The following is a 15,474-nucleotide window of genomic DNA, read 5'->3' as shown; positions in this document are numbered from 1 at the left end:
GTCAACCTGGGTGTTTGGCTCACATGAATTGGAAGAACAGAGGAATGGAGAAACAAAGTGATGCGACGAGTGTACAACCTCTTTGCCATAGCCTTGTGGACCTCAGCATCATTGGGTTGGACGTGGAGGATGGTGATGATGCTGGTGTGACTATCGGAGGCGGGGAAGAAGATCCGAGGCCTCTGGAAATGGCGCCGAGGGTACTGTTCCACTGTGATGGACGGTTCCGTCGTTGGAGCAGCTCCGCTAAGGTGTACGGCGACGAGGCTGAAGCATGACAAGATAGACAACTTTAATCTGAAGTGGGACCCTAATATCATCTGCAATAGATGATGTAAAATACATCACCAAAAAGTGCTATATGTAAAATGCATCAGCCGCGCCACGGCCGCTCCGAGAGATGCTATAAGTACTGTTCACTCTGAACTTAAGTGAAGAAAATGAACTTCACAGTCGAAACTGAATTTTACTGTCGAAACTGATTGAACTAGTAACAGAGCATTGCAATAGATGTTTAGGGCGTTCAAGCACCAGTAGCAGAGAAGCAGTGATCTAAATCAGCAGACGCTCGAGCAGGGAATGCACTAGCAGAGAGCAAGTCGTGCAGTAGCACCGCGAGCGAGTGCTAAAGCAGCAACTCCTGTAGCTGCCGGAGGTCGTGCAGCAGCAGCAGCAGCAGCGCAAGCAAGAGCAAGAGCAGAGTAGCAGCACGAAGGAAAGCAGGAGCAGTGCAGCAGCGCGACCGACAGCAAGAACAGAGCCGCAGCGTGAGCGAGAGCCGGAGCAGCTGCAGCTAGTGTCGTTGTGGAAGTCGCCGCCGAGGAAGCAACGACATGGGGGAGAGACGCCGTGGATGATGTGGCCGGCGATGGCGCCGTCGATGGAGACGCCATGTCTGCTCGGTATCGAGCACCGGCAGCCCCGTGAGATCGAATAAAAAATAAAATGCAGCGGTGAGTGCAGAACCTCCTTGGTGGCGCTGAGTTGGCCTCGGCTTCATTGGAGGAATTGGTGAGGGTGATGCGGTTCCGGTGGGGCAGGTCAAGACGGCGCTGTGGGTATTGAGGTGGCGCGATAGACGAGGCGGACATCGGGGCAACTCCTTGGAGATGGAGGACGGGGCGGCTGATCCGGCGGGACAATGAGATCGACAACGGATCCTCATCCAGTGCAGTGGATGAGGGACGGCGAGCTGTTGTGGTGGACGACGTAGTCGGGGAAGAAGCTCCGGCTGGGCGGCGGTCGGGAGGCCGACGGAGGAGCATGGGGTTTCGCGGGTTTTGGCGGCCTCGGTGTATGAATGGGGGGGGGGAGGGGGCGAAGTGGGAGGGGGGAGCCAAGCTTAGGGACGCGCTTGTCCGGAATGTAGGGTAAGTTACCAGCGTACCCCCACCGGTTTTGACACTGCGACATGGAGCTTCATTTCCGGCTGAGGGGTAGAAAGGGGATTTCACGTGTCTGGGCTGCGGGAGCGATTTCGGATGAGGAGGAAGTTCTCGCGCGCGTCCAAATTTCAGGATAACAAGGCGCAGCGCGGGTTGAAGAAGCGGGAGTTTCAAAGCAGGTGAGACAAAAGATACTCGAGCTTGAAAATTTCGGGATAACAAGGTGCGGATTCGTTGTTCGGCAGAACAAACTTAACGTGTAAAAAAATCATACAAGACACAAGAGAGTCATGTCCCCTTTTACTATATTGCTATAGATGCCATTGAAAAAACTACAGGAAAAATGTAAAAAAATCGGGAGAACATGATTACCCTGCATAGTACCAAATCGATTCGCACTTCCCTCAACAACAACAAAAAACAAATCAATTCCCACCAAAGAAAGAGTAATGTCCCTTTTTATATGATTACAGATGCCATGATCTCGAATTTCAATTTTTGAATCCACGTTATGTTGAATTCGAATATATCATTAGGTGACCTTGCGGTTTATAATTGATGTAGTCATACATTTTGATCTTCCATCATATATGAACATTTTACTCCACCATGTGAACATATATATTGTCGTCTACCATATGGACTAAATTTGAATCAATTTTCCTTATTTGAATACGATTGTTGTCAAGTTATACAATAATTTAAATATTATCTTGATAACAAAAAGACATGCATATAGCAGTAATCATATTTCACTATGAACTACATGTACCATACGCTCTCCAATTCAAATATCTGTATCCATTTTATGTTGAATTCAAATCATAGTACATTATTGGTCTAGGTAGCGAGATGTTCGGGATAATCTAAACCCTGTTTTCATACGTATAATTTTTGGCTGAATTGGGACAAGTTTTGGTATAAGCCTCTTGCAAAACCGGAGATTCTCTCAACAAGCCTCGTGGTTCCGAGAGGGAACGTGTCACCTTTGTGTGCGAAACGATATACGCTGCCTCCCCCCTGATTTTATTTACAGAGGCAACATAGAACTATATGAGTGCCCTGTTAAATTTTGGAATTATTTCGGGTTCATTTGGCCTTTTTATACATTAATTGAGTTTCTGGACTTTTAATGTGCATAATCTAAATATGAATTGCATGCACATGCTCCGGTGCACCAAAGTGGGTTGAAAAATCACATGTGTGTCCTTGGTTGAATTTCTAGGTCCCATGGAAGAAATGAGAATGAAATTCAAACATCTGGGCGTCATGACTCTGCCGAGAACATCGAGAAACTTAGATTTTAAATTCATGTAATGAAACTTGGCATGGTGTCATGTCATGGCACTAACATGTTGTGGTAAAAAATTGGGCCGATTTGGAAGCTCGTGGTTCTAAGAGGGAACGTGCCACCCCCCCCCCCGCCCTTGAGTTTCTTAACAAAGGCAACATAGAACTACATTAGTGCCATGTTAAATTTTGGAATTATTCCGGGTTCGTTTGTCGTTTTTTATACATTAATTGAGTTTCTGGTCATTTAATGTGCATAAGTCAAATTTGAACTACAAGCACATGCTCTCGTGCACCAAAGTTGGTTGAAAAATCACATTTGTGTCCTCGGGTGAATTTCTAGGTCCCATGCAAGAAATGAGAATAAAATTAAAACATCTGGGCATCATGGCTCGGCCGAGAACATTGAGAAACTTGGTTTTAAAATTCTTGTAAATCCAAAACACGTCTGAAAATCATGAAACTTGGCATGGATGTCATGTCATGGTACTACCATGTTGTGGTAAAAAAATGGCCGAATAGGAACAAATTTTGGTATAAGCTTCTTGCAAACCGAAGCTTCTCTCAAGAAGGCTCGTGGTTCTGAGAGGGAACGTGTCACCTTTGAGTGCGAAACGATATACGTTGTCCCCCTTGAGTTTATTTACAAAGGCAACATAGAACTACATGAGTGCCCTGTTAAATTTTGGAATTATTCCGGCTTCGTTTGACCTTATTTACACATTAATTGAGTTTTTGGTCATTTAATGTGCATAATTCAAATTTGAACTACAAGCACGTGCTCCTGTGCACCAAAGTTGGTTGAAAATCACATTTGTGTCCTCGGGTGAATTTCTACTCCCATGCAAAAAATGAGAATAAGATTCAAACATCTGGGCATCGTGGCTCGGTCAAGAACATTGAGAAACTTGGTTTTAAAATCATGAAACTTGGCATGGTGTCATGTCATGGTAGTACCATGCCGTGGTAAAAAAATTGGCCGAATAGGAACAAATTTTGGTATAAGCTTCTTGCAAATCGGAGCTTCTCTCAAGAAGGCTCGTGGTTCTGGGAGGGAACGTGTCACCTTTGTGTGCATAATTCAAATTTGAAATACAAGCACATGTTCCAGTGCACCAAAGTTGGTTGAAAAATCACATGTGTGTCCTCGGGTAAATTTCTAGGTTCCATGCAAGAAATGGGAATGAAATTCAAAATTCTGGGCGTCGTGGCTGGGTTGGAAACATTGAGAAACTTAGTTTTTTAATTCCTGTAAATCCAAAACACGCATGAAAATAATGAAACTTGGCTTGGTGCCATGACATGGCACCAACATGCTGTGGTAAATTTGCAGTCCGATTTGCGAAGGCGCACACATTAACAATCAACAAAGTCATTTTGGAACAAGTGTTGTCACGTTACAATCGGAAACACAAGTATTATTGAAACCGTGGGCGTTCTACTTACTAGTACCATTTACGTGCCGCCACGCGTCCCCATTTTTTATTAGCTAGGAGGCGCCGTGCAGGGTAGCTATTTGAGTACGAGAGGCGTGCGATCAGACCCCTGCGCGTGCTTATCGGGAGGAGAGCCCTTTGACCTCCATCTGCCGTCCACCTCTCTCCCAAGGTCTCCATTAATGGCGCCCGAGCCTCTGTTTAATGTCATGGCTATGTCTCACTCGACTGAGATTTAAGAGAGAAAAAAGAAAATCTGACAGCACGGATCTTGATGTAAGATCCGACGGACCTATATAGCATCTACTGCGACTTATAGCAAGACTGATGAATATATAAGGACGATTTTTTTATCAAAGAAGGGCTTGCCCCTTCCGATTTTCATTACTGAAAACCACCACAATTCACAAGAAGTTCAGCACAACTCCAGCCTAACACGAAGGACTAAAAGCTACTCCCTCCGTCCCATAATATAAGACGCTTTTTGACACTAGTATAGTGTCAAAAAATGTCTTACATTATGAGACGGAGGGAGTACCAGATTGAAATCACAACATCCCAAGAGGCCAACAAAGGCCAAACATCCGCGCTAGAACCCAACATTTCACAACCGACGACACAATCCACATCCTAAACCGATTATTACATCAAAATAAACCAGGAAACTGAAGGAAGCCCAACAGCAACTAGAAGAACAACAACGCTAGGGTCGCCACAACAAGAGTTTTCTTCATTACAGCCTTGCAACATTGATCTTCCACAGAAAGATAAGGATGATTAATTGTCTTACATATTTAGAAAGATAATTAAAAAAGCCACATGCGGCTACGCCCGAAATACACAAGGGCAAAAGAAGAAGGAAGACAAGGATCTGGCTCGCTGATCTCTACTTTCTTGATGTGTTGCTGCAGGCCGCGGGAACTAGTCTCCGCGGCGAGCGGCAATGAGCTCTTTCGTGTCCTCAAGATGCTGCTTGAGAACATCCACGGATTCCTCCACCAGTCTTTGGTGCTCGTTACAGAGCATGTCATTCTCGTCCATAAGTTTCTTGACGATGACGCCAGTCCTCTTCAACAAGGCACTAGTCACCTCCTGCTGGTCTGCACTTCGGACGATCTTCTCCCTCAGCAGGTCGCGCTCGGCCCGGAGCCTCTCATTGCCCTCCCATAGTTGCCGGATGACGTCGGTAGCCTGTTCAAACGAGGCTTTCACGTCGTCCTGCAACCTCGCCAAGCCGGAGATCTGATCCATCTGGCTATGGACGATCGCATGCATGCGCCTGTAACAGTCGTCGCCTGCCCACGAGAAATTTTCCCAGGCCGCCGCGGCGCGGCGGGACATCTCTGCTGCTTCCGCGGCGCGGCTGGACCAGTCTGCTGCATCGACGACGCGGCGGGACCTCCGTGTTGCTTCAGCGGCGCGGTGGGACCTCTGTGCTGCTAATTCCGCGCGGCAGGACATGTCAGCTGCTCTCGCAGCGAGGCGGGACATCTCTCGTGCTTCCGCTTCCATGCTCGCCTCTCCCTGCTGGCAATCTCTCGACCCAGAACTCACGCTGGCCATGGCAGATGCAAGGGAAGGATGCTGAATGACTTGTTTGTTTTTGTGGATGAGGAGTTGAGGAGGAATGTGCAGTCATCTTGGCATACTAGTATTTATAACCGAGTACTAATACGCTCCTAAGTGGGAAACCGTTTAGGTTGTGATCGGTGTGAACAGGTTTGGAATTCAATATAGCGTGGTACTAATACGCTCCTAAGTGGGAAACCGTTTAGGTTGTGATCGGTGTGAACAGGTATGCAATATAGCGTGGAGTAATTTGGAATCTGACGAGACGCAAGCTCAAAATTTATAAATACCCGCGTGGCGAGCTCTAGGCTAGTCCTTTTTTCAGACGCATTAAACCTATCTCTCGGGACTTCTCGCACGCACCATCGTGCCACCCACAAAAACTTGTACTCTGAGTTTAGTAGTACGTTATACAGGAAGAGAAGAGGTGCACGCACGCACTCGTCCTCTCACACACGCGTCTGTTTTTTCTCAAAAAGGAGGATGATGACTCCCGGTCTCTGCATCTGGGAGTCACACACGCATCTGTAGCTACGAATTGTAGTGTTCTCAACCATCCGATTGGCTCTATCATGGATGTACCGAAATACTAAAACATGTCTAGATACATCTATATTTTGACAAATGGAAGGCATGTATTGTGGAACGGAGGGAGTGCTTGTCATCAAAATGGATAAAAAGGGACGTATCTAGAACTAAAATACGTCTACATACATCTCCTTTTATCCATTTTGATGACAAGTAGTACTTCATACCCAAAGGAACTTCATATCCAACAGACACAAAATATCCGTTCGACTGTTGGAAATTACTGATTTGAAGTCAAAGTAATTGTTGCATCACCACCAAAACCCACCATTTCTTAAGCTAAAGTAGACCAAGGTAATCCCTATATTAGCATATTACTAAGATAAACAGAAGGCACTGTCGAAACATTTAAGACGTGAGCTTGTTAATCTGAATGTGGAGGGACACAAGCTTAGCCCCGGCCAGCAGCTTGGGCGGAACTGTCAAGAAGGTCAGCTCCTGCACGTCGATGTCGCCGGGATCCTTGCTGCTTGTCACCTCCATTTCCACCTCGATGGCGTCGGTCGTGCCTTTGGGCTCCCCCGGCGGGCCGTTCGCCCACAGCTTGGCCCAGTAGTGCGGCAGTGGGGACGCCCCCGCTCTGATGCAGACAATCGACACAGCAATAGGCACGCCGATGTCGAGCATGCTGCCTACCAACAAAAACGCACGGTGGTCCTCCTCCGCGAACAGCAAGAGTCGTGGCTCTGATAGTGGCACTTGCAGCTAGAGCACCTTGCCGTACTGGATCCTGTGCACGGGCATGGGATGCGCGTTGCTGATGTGGTGGTAGAGCGCCGGCGGCGGGCCTTCGTAGCCGCAGACTGGCACGGGGCATTTGCAGGGCGCGAGCGGACACACGCTCTGGTGATCGGCGAGCTTGTGGTAATTGACGTAGAGCCCACAGCCTTCGTGCGGGCACTCCACCCTCAGCGACGAAATGACGGTGTCCACCGCCGTGTTCCGCACGTCGAAGCCACCGCCGCGCTCGCACTTCTGGCACTGCCGCTGGTTCCCGGGGCGCTCGACACGGCAGTCCGCGCAGGCCAGGTGCCCTCCCTTGCACTGCAGAAATCAATCGAACAGCACATCAATCAAGAAACCTGCACCTTGCTCAATCAGCCGAATGGACGAGGTGTATTCGAACCTCATACACTGCAGGCGTCAAGGGGCAGAGGCACAAGGGGTAGTGGAGCACGGTGAGGTCCATCGAGACCTTAGTGAGCTCCCTCGTCAGTTCCTGTTCCGTCTGCATGATCTCGCCCTCCTCGTGCACAACCATCTCTCGCTTGGGCCAGGGCATTACAAAGCTTTACCGTCACATATTTTATACTCTGCACATAGATGTCCTCCTGCATACCAAGGAAGGCAGTAGTTCAAGTTTTCTAGACAAATTTGCCCCTGCGCATGAGTAAGCTGCATAAATATCGACAGTAAATGCGCATGCAATGGTTGGCTGGTCCTCCTTCCTTTTCGCTTGAGTTGGCTTCCCCAGGCGGTCAAGCTGCATCCAGCGCTGCACGCGTTTGCCTGTAGCCATTTTCTGATTTGGAAACTGGCGCGATTAATGGGGGCAAAACTAATCGAGCGGGGGCACAGATGGAAACCAACGCGGACGCGTAGACTAATCTGAGAAAAATAAGAAAAAGTTATACGCAAAGTAAAAAGAATCGGAGGGAGTACTACTTCAAGGTGCATTAAATCAACACATGCAAGTATCAAAAGAAGAGTCACGGCATGCATGCATGCTTTGTAATTAATGCATCAGTAACCCTAAATTATTGAAATATATCGAGTGCAGTGCTTTGATGTGTCGCGTCAACTCGTACATCAACGAGAAGTTTGATTATCCTCTCCCTCGCGGACTTAACTGCACCTACCTTTGGCTATATGACAGGTTGGCCACACACCTGTCAGGCCCACCTGTCATACACGCAAAGACAGGAGCGTCCCTACCTCGCCCATGAGCGTGGTGGCTGGCAAGACTAGGAGAAGCTTTCACTACACGCTCTCCCTCCCGCACGTGGTGGACATGCAGCAGTTCAATCGGTGTCAGATGGCCAAAAGCGTACTATAGTACTCCTCCAGTGGAGTAGTACACCATCATTGTTCGACTTCCTGAAGAGGCGAAGAGCCAAGCGCAGCCCGGACGCTCGCGTGGTGTCGGGGAAACTGATCGACGAACACCTATGGGGATCGGCGGACCGAACCCCTTTCGGTTCGATGAGGGCGGAGGTTGAACAAAGAGCGGATCGAGGCAGTACACGCGGGCGGGTTTTACCCAGCTTCGGGCCGCACGGATGCATAAAACCCTATTGCTGCCTGTTTGTGTGTATTGAATCTTTGCTCAGGAGCGATTGACGCTACCAGACTGAGCGTGGGAGTGTTTCTGGTGTCCCCAATGAGCCGAACCGGCCGAACCTCCTCTACGTTGCGCTTGGGCCTCTTTTTATACTTTCAAGGGGTCACCGACAGGTGGCAACGTAGACTAGAAGGGTAAAAATGGAAAAGGATGCGGTAGGTGCAGCTACCGCTACTGTGGATACAGTGCGCCCTACCTAACTCTGACGGCAGGGGACAAGGGCATTAAATGCCTGTCCGAGTCTCCTAAACAGTGCAAAAGGTGACTGTTAGGAGCGCCACCGTTTGCCACGATGGGCTTCTCTTCATCTCCGCTTGCCACCACGTACCCCTAGCTGCACGGCCTCCTGCCACGTGTGCTTGGGAGAGTCCCAGAGCGACACGTTAGCAGGTGTGCTGGAGCGCGGGCACGAAGTGGGGGTTTCCCGCGGCAAGCTCCTTGCCGCTGCCGTCGTCTTGTCGCGTCCGGAAGCTTGTCGCTCGCCGGATCTTGCCGAGACGCAGGGCGCGTCGCGGCAAGCTTTCTTGGTATGCCTTGAGTGGCCTTCCCGGCAAGCTCCTCTTGCCGGGGTCTTGTCTCTTCCCGGCAAGATCCTCTTGCCGGGGCCTTGGTTGGCCTTCCCGGCAAGTTCCTCTTGCCGGGGCCTTGGCTCTTCCCGGCAAGGTCCTCTTATCGAGGCCATGGTTGGCCCTCCCGGCAAGCTCCTCTTGCCGGGGCCTTGGTTTGAGTATTTTGTCCTTGAATGGTCTTCAAGGGAACCACGGAGGGTCTTGGCGGTCACCCGGCAAGCCTTGCCGCGGGGTGCTGCAACTGCCCGTGCACGAGTTCGGGATACTAGGGTACCCCTGCTCTAGTACACCGACAGGAGCCCCCGGGCCTGGGCCATACACAGTGCCGAGCGCTGTTGGGCCAGGCCCAAAACAGTGCACGGGCACGCGCGGCCTAGGTCACGCCGCATATCTCTCCGCTCCCACTTCGCACGCCCAGAACGGCACACGTCAAATGCGATGTCGTGGGTGACGCGGGCGGGGTGCGCGGGGCTAAGCCCCTCGAGCATGCGTCAGGCCACGATGATGAGGATGGTTCACGCCCTCCTCCTTGAACGGAGGTAGGCGTGGGGGCGTGGTGCATTTACTGGACGGGGCGGGTGCGCGGTTTTCGGGACGCCCACTCCCCGCGATCACGGGGCGGAGCGAGGCCGCCTCATCTGTCGCTTTGGTTCTGCATCCCCGCCACGCGGCTTCCATGCGCTTGGGGTCACGGACGGTGGAAGTGGGGAACTAGGCCGTCGCGAGCAGAGGCAGCGGGTTGGCCCCGACTCCCTGCTCTCCCCGTGCCTTGATTCGCTGAGCGGGGCGGCTGAGCCCCCACCTCGCTCCTTTATAAAGAGCGGGAGGGGAGCACCGAAACCCGCACTCTCTCATCTCCTCCTTCTTCAGCTTCTGCTCCCCTTTCTCTCATCTGCCATGGAGAAAGGGAACCCAGGCCCTTCGTGGTGGCGGCGAGGGTCGCCGCCAGACAGCGCATCTCTCCCTCTTCCGCGCCCGTGGTGGCAGAGCCAGCCATAAGGGGAAGAGGGAGGGGGCGAGGTCGCGGACGAGGTCGAGGACGAGGTCGAGGCGCTCGGGGAAGAGGCGGACGGGGCGGCGCGTCAGCTTCACCTCCGCCGGCGGCTCCTCCCCCCACGGCGGTCCATATAGGGGACGACCCTTGCGAGTTCTTCGTCAGGCTGCGCCGGGCGCCTTGTCGTCGCCTCCGGCTTCCAGCTCCGTTTGCGCGCGCGATGGAGTTGGACCCGCCTGAGACACTTAGACTGCACATGAGGGGCTGTGGGATCAGCGGCACGCGAGTCCGCGTTGCATTCCCAGCTCCTAATGTGATGTATCTTGATCGAGGGTGGAAGACGTTCGCCCGCATCCACAGCTTGACGGAGGGGTTTACCCTCCATTTTAAGTTGATGGAGGGCGATCTCCTCTCCGTCAAGGCCTTCGGGTGCATCGGCACTCGGGCGAAGTGCTGCGTGGACGGCTCCTCCGACAGTGAAGGCTCCTCCTCGAGCGAGAGCGACGAGGAGGGGAGCGACCGCGATGATGAGGGTAGCGGGCGGCGGAGCGTCGGGTCCGACTAGGTGTCGGGCGCCGCTTTGTGCGGCACCGGTGACCCCATCATCCACGTCGCCGGCTTCTTGAACTCCCCGGGGTCGTCTCCTTGGGCGGCTGGCGTAGGGAGGCTGCGGAAGGGGAAGAGGGCTAGCGACAAGGCCGTCAGGTCGGAGTACGAGGGCGTGGTGCCCTCGACAGCATGCTGACGTCCTGCCGCCCCATCTCCGAGCCCCGCTTCCAGCGCCGCCATCGCCGTCCAGCCTTCGGACGGCCCCCGGGATGTTCTCTTGGTGTCTTTTGGCACCCATAGCTCGCCTAGGCGCTCCTTTTACCCTTTTCGCCTCCTTGACCTGCCTCCTGAGGAGAGGGAGAGGAAAGGGATTACGGGCATCTTATCTTTTTAATTTGTAAGCCTTCGGGCCTTAGCTGTATCTAAAACTTGTAATCCTCTCTTTCATGTTTTTCATCCTCTATGGACTGTACCTGAGTGGGATGTTTTTTAATGAAAAGGGGATGCTTGCCGGGTTATTTGTCTCGCGAGTTGAATCCACGCCAAGGAGCAAATCCTTGGTATCCCTCGAACAGACATTTCATCTCCCGGCAACAGGCCCTGCCGCATTTCCCACGTCGCTCGACCTTTCTCACGCTTTTGACGGAGGCAGGAACGAGGTGGGTGCGGTCTCCTCGTTTCATCCCTTTGCTGCCGCGACTATGACCAAACTTGGCCCCGAGAACGAGCCCCAGGGCCTAGAGTTGAGGGAGCACGGCAGTTTTCAGGAAGAAACATGGTTTCGCATTCCCCAGTCCATAAGAGGATGCATGATGAGGGATAAAAGACTTATCTGATATTGCAGCTCCCGGCAACTCTGGTTTGCCGTGGACGATTCTTGGCACTCGCAGCCCCCAGCGATACTGGCTTGCCGGGAAGGCTTTTATCTTCCGGCAGAGAACTTCGACGTTCTCGATGCCGGCTTCCGGCAAGCTTGTTGCCAGGAAGGCTTTTATCTTCGGCAGAGAACTTTGACGTTCTCGATGCGGGCTTCCGGCAAGCTTGTTGCCATGAAGGCTTTTATCTTCGGCAGAGAACTTTGACGTTCTCGATGCCGGCTTCCGGCAAGCTTGTTGCCAGGAAGGCTTTTATCTTCGGCAGAGAACTTTGATGTTCTCGATGCCAGCTTCCGGCAAGCCTGTTGCCAGGAAGGCTTTTATCTTCGGCAGAGAACTTTGACGTTCTCGATGCCGGCTTCCGGCAAGCTTGTTGCCAGGAAGGCTTTTATCTTCGGCAGAGAACTTTGACGTTCTCGATGCCGGCTTCCGGCAAGCTTGTTGCCAGGAAGGCTTTTATCTTCAGCAGAGAACTTTGACGTTCTCGATGCCAGCTTCCGGCAAGCCTGTTGCCAGGAAGGCTTTTATCTTCGGCTGAGAACTTTGACGTTCTCGATGCCGGCTTCCGGCAAGCTTGTTGTAAGGAAGGCTTTTATCTTCGGCAGAGAACTTTGACGTTCTCGATGCCGGCTTCCGGCAAGCTTGTTGCCAGGAAGGCTTTTATCTTCGGCAGAGAACTTTGACGTTCTCGATGCCGGCTTCCGGCAAGCTTGTTGCCAGGAAGGCTTTTATCTTCGGCAGAGAACTTTGACGTTCTCGATGCCGGCTTCCGGCAAGCTTGTTGCCAGGAAGGCTTATATCTTCGGCAGAGAACTTTGACGTTCTCGATGCCGGCTTCCGGCAAGCTTGTTGCCAGGAAGGCTTTTATCTTCGGCAGAGAACTTTGACGTTCTCGATGCCAGCTTCCGGCAAGCTTGTTGGTAGGAAGGCTTTTATCTTCGGCAAAGAACTTTGATGTTCTCGATGCCGGCTTCCGGCAAGCTTGTTGCCAGGAAGGCTTTTATCTTCGGCAGAGAACTTTGACGTTCTCGATGCCGGCTTTCGGCAAGCTTGTTGCTAGGAAGGCTTTTATCTTCGGCAGAGAACTTTGACGTTCTCGATGCCGGCTTCCGGCAAGCTTGTTGCCAGGAAGGCTTTTATCTTCGACAGAGAACTTTGACGTTCTCGATGCCGGCTTCCGGCAAGCTTGTTGCCAGGAAGGCTTTTATCTTCGGCCGAGAACTTTGACGTTCTCGATGCCGGCTTCCGGCAAGCTTGTTGCCAGGAAGGCTTTTATCTTCGGCAGAGAACTTTGACGTTCTCGATGCCGGCTTCCGGCAAGCTTGTTGCCAGGAAGGCTTATGGCGAAGAATGTCGTTGTTCTCGACACCGGCTCTCGGCAAGATCGTTGCCGGAAAGGCTTATGGCGAAGAACTTCGTCGTTCTTGACACCGGCTCCCGTCAAGATCATTGCCGGAAAGGCTTATGGCGAAGAACGTCGTCGTTCTTGACACCGGCTCCCGGCAAGATCGTTGCCGGAAAGGCTTATGGTGAAGAACTTCGTCTTTCTTGACACTGGCTCCCGGCAAGATCGTTGCCGGAAAGGCTTATGGCGAAGAACGTCGTCGTTCTTGACACCGGCTCCCGGCAAGATCGTTGCCGGAAAGGCTTATGGCGAAGAACGTCGTCGTTCTTGACACCAAAAAGATTGGTCCTAAGGGCGTTGCGAGCCCCTGGGCCATAACTGCGTTCAAACATGACAAGTGATTAGCATCTGAAGTGCACTTAACTCGCTTGCGAATTTTGACTTCTGCTACATATTCCCTATGCCTGCTGGAATGCTTTCCGGTGCGTGTGATCCAGCCAGCAGCGCTTGAGGGAACGGGCCCTTAGCGGCTATTCGGGAACATCGCCTCCCGGAAAGGTTTACCTTCTTGGTTTTAGCGCAACCGCACAAGTTGCCGAGCGGACTCGAGGCAACATGGAGCGCAACTAGCCTCGAGAAGGCTCCTTGGCATACAGGTCTATGCAGAAATCTCAAATAAATAGCGCATGCTATCTTCCTGTTCAACCTCTCTTTGTACGTCCACCCTACGCTTTCTAGGGAAACTTGCCGGTGCAGGCACCCTTGCCGCGAGCGCCGAGTGCGGAACTTCAGCAGCCTGCTGGCGGGGTCGCTACCGACAAGCAACCTTGTCGCAACTAGTTGCAGCTCACTTAAGTTGTTGAGCGGGCTCGAAACAAAGTAAGGGCGCTAGCGGCTCACTTAAGTTGCTGAGCGGACTCAAAGCAAAGGAAGGGCGCTAGCAGCTCACTTAAGTTGTTGAGCGGACTCAAAACAAAGTAAGGGCGCAACTAGCTACGAGTTGGTTCCTCCGCGCACAGGTTTTCCGTACAAAGAACAAGATCTCTGAGGCGGATAACTTTATATAGAAAGGAAATATCTAAAGTTTCGCACGACTTAGCTTTTCTGTTGTCGCACTGGCGCCGTTCTTTTACTCGCCCGCTTCTTAGGAGCCATGACGATGAAGAACAGCTGAGCCTTGACGTGGACGGAACAGCTGCCGCCGAAGCATGCCCCCTACCTGGCGCGCCAAAGATGTCGGGGGGTGCTGATCCACCAACACCTATGGGGACAGGGCCCCTTTCGCTTCGGTGGGAGGCGGAGAGCGCACAAAGAGCGGATCAAGGCAGTACACGCGGGCGGGTTTTACCCAGCTTCGGGCCGCACAGATGCGTAAAACCCTACTGCTGCCTGTTTGTGTGTATTGAATCTTTGCTCAGGAGCGATCGACGCTACCAGACTGAGCGTGGGAGTGTTTCTGGTGTCTCCAATGAGCCGAACCGGCCGAACCTCCTCTACGTTGCGCTTGGGCCTCCTTTTATACTTTCAAGGGGTCACCGACAGGTGGCAACGTAGACTAGAAGGGTAAAAATGGAAAAGGATGCGGTAGGTGCAGCTACCGCTACTGTGGATACAGTGCGCCCTACCTAACTCTGACGGCAGGGGACAAGGGCATTAAATGCCTGTGTGAGTCTCCTAAACAGTGCAAAAGGTGACTGTTAGGAGCGCCACCGTTTGCCACGATGGGCTTCTCTTCATCTCCGCTTGCCACCACGTACCCCTAGCTGCACGGCCTCCTACCACGTGTGCTTGGGAGAGTCCCAGAGCGACACGTTAGCAGGTGTGCTGGAGCGCGGGCACGAAGTGGGGGTTTCCCGCGGCAAGCTCCTTGCCGCGGCCGTCATCTTGTCGCGTCCGGAAGCTTGTCGCTCGCCGGATCTTGCCGGGACGCAGGGCGCGTCGCGGCAAGCTTTCTTGGTATGCGTTGAGTGGCCTTCCCGGCAAGCTCCTCTTGCCGGGGTCTTGTCTCTTCCCGGCAACATCCTCTTGCCGGGGCCTTGGTTGGCCTTCCCGGCAAGTTCCTCTTGCCGGGGCCTTGGCTCTTCCCGGCAAGATCCTCTTGCCGGGGCCTTGGTTGGCCCTCCCGGCAAGCTCCTCTTGCCGGGGCCTTGGTTTGAGTATTTTGTCCTTGAATGGTCTTCAAGGGAACCACGGAGGGTCTTGGCAGTCACCCGGCAAGCCTTGCCGCGGGGTGCTGCAACTGCCCGTGCACGAGTTCGGGATACTAGGGTACCCCTGCTCTAGTACACCGACACGTGGCAGTTTCATGTGTAGAGTAGTCTAGATAGCGTGTACCGTGCCTGTAAGCTTAAAATCGTTGGGGTCGGCTCCATGCTATGTGGCCGTCTCGAAGTTTTTTTTTAAATTAAAATAGTCTTCTGGCCCTACCTTTCACCCTTGTGATTGTAGTTTGCACGCTCATCTGGTCAAGACAGGAATATATATATTTTAATTTGTTTGTTTTTTTGAAAAGGGGGGACTCCCCGGCCTCTGC

General features: G+C 52.3%; 1 pseudogene; it reads right to left on the bottom strand.

The window, feature by feature from the left end:
• Window positions 1–6,616: 6,616 nt before the first annotated feature.
• On the bottom strand, window positions 6,617–7,216 carry LOC123114933 (putative E3 ubiquitin-protein ligase SINA-like 6; annotated as a pseudogene).
• Window positions 7,217–15,474: the final 8,258 nt, after the last annotated feature.

The sequence above is a fragment of the Triticum aestivum genome, chromosome 5B (assembly GCF_018294505.1).
Source record: "Triticum aestivum cultivar Chinese Spring chromosome 5B, IWGSC CS RefSeq v2.1, whole genome shotgun sequence".
Classification (NCBI taxonomy): Eukaryota; Viridiplantae; Streptophyta; class Magnoliopsida; order Poales; family Poaceae; genus Triticum; species Triticum aestivum.
This window is presented reverse-complemented; position numbering and strand designations above follow the sequence as displayed.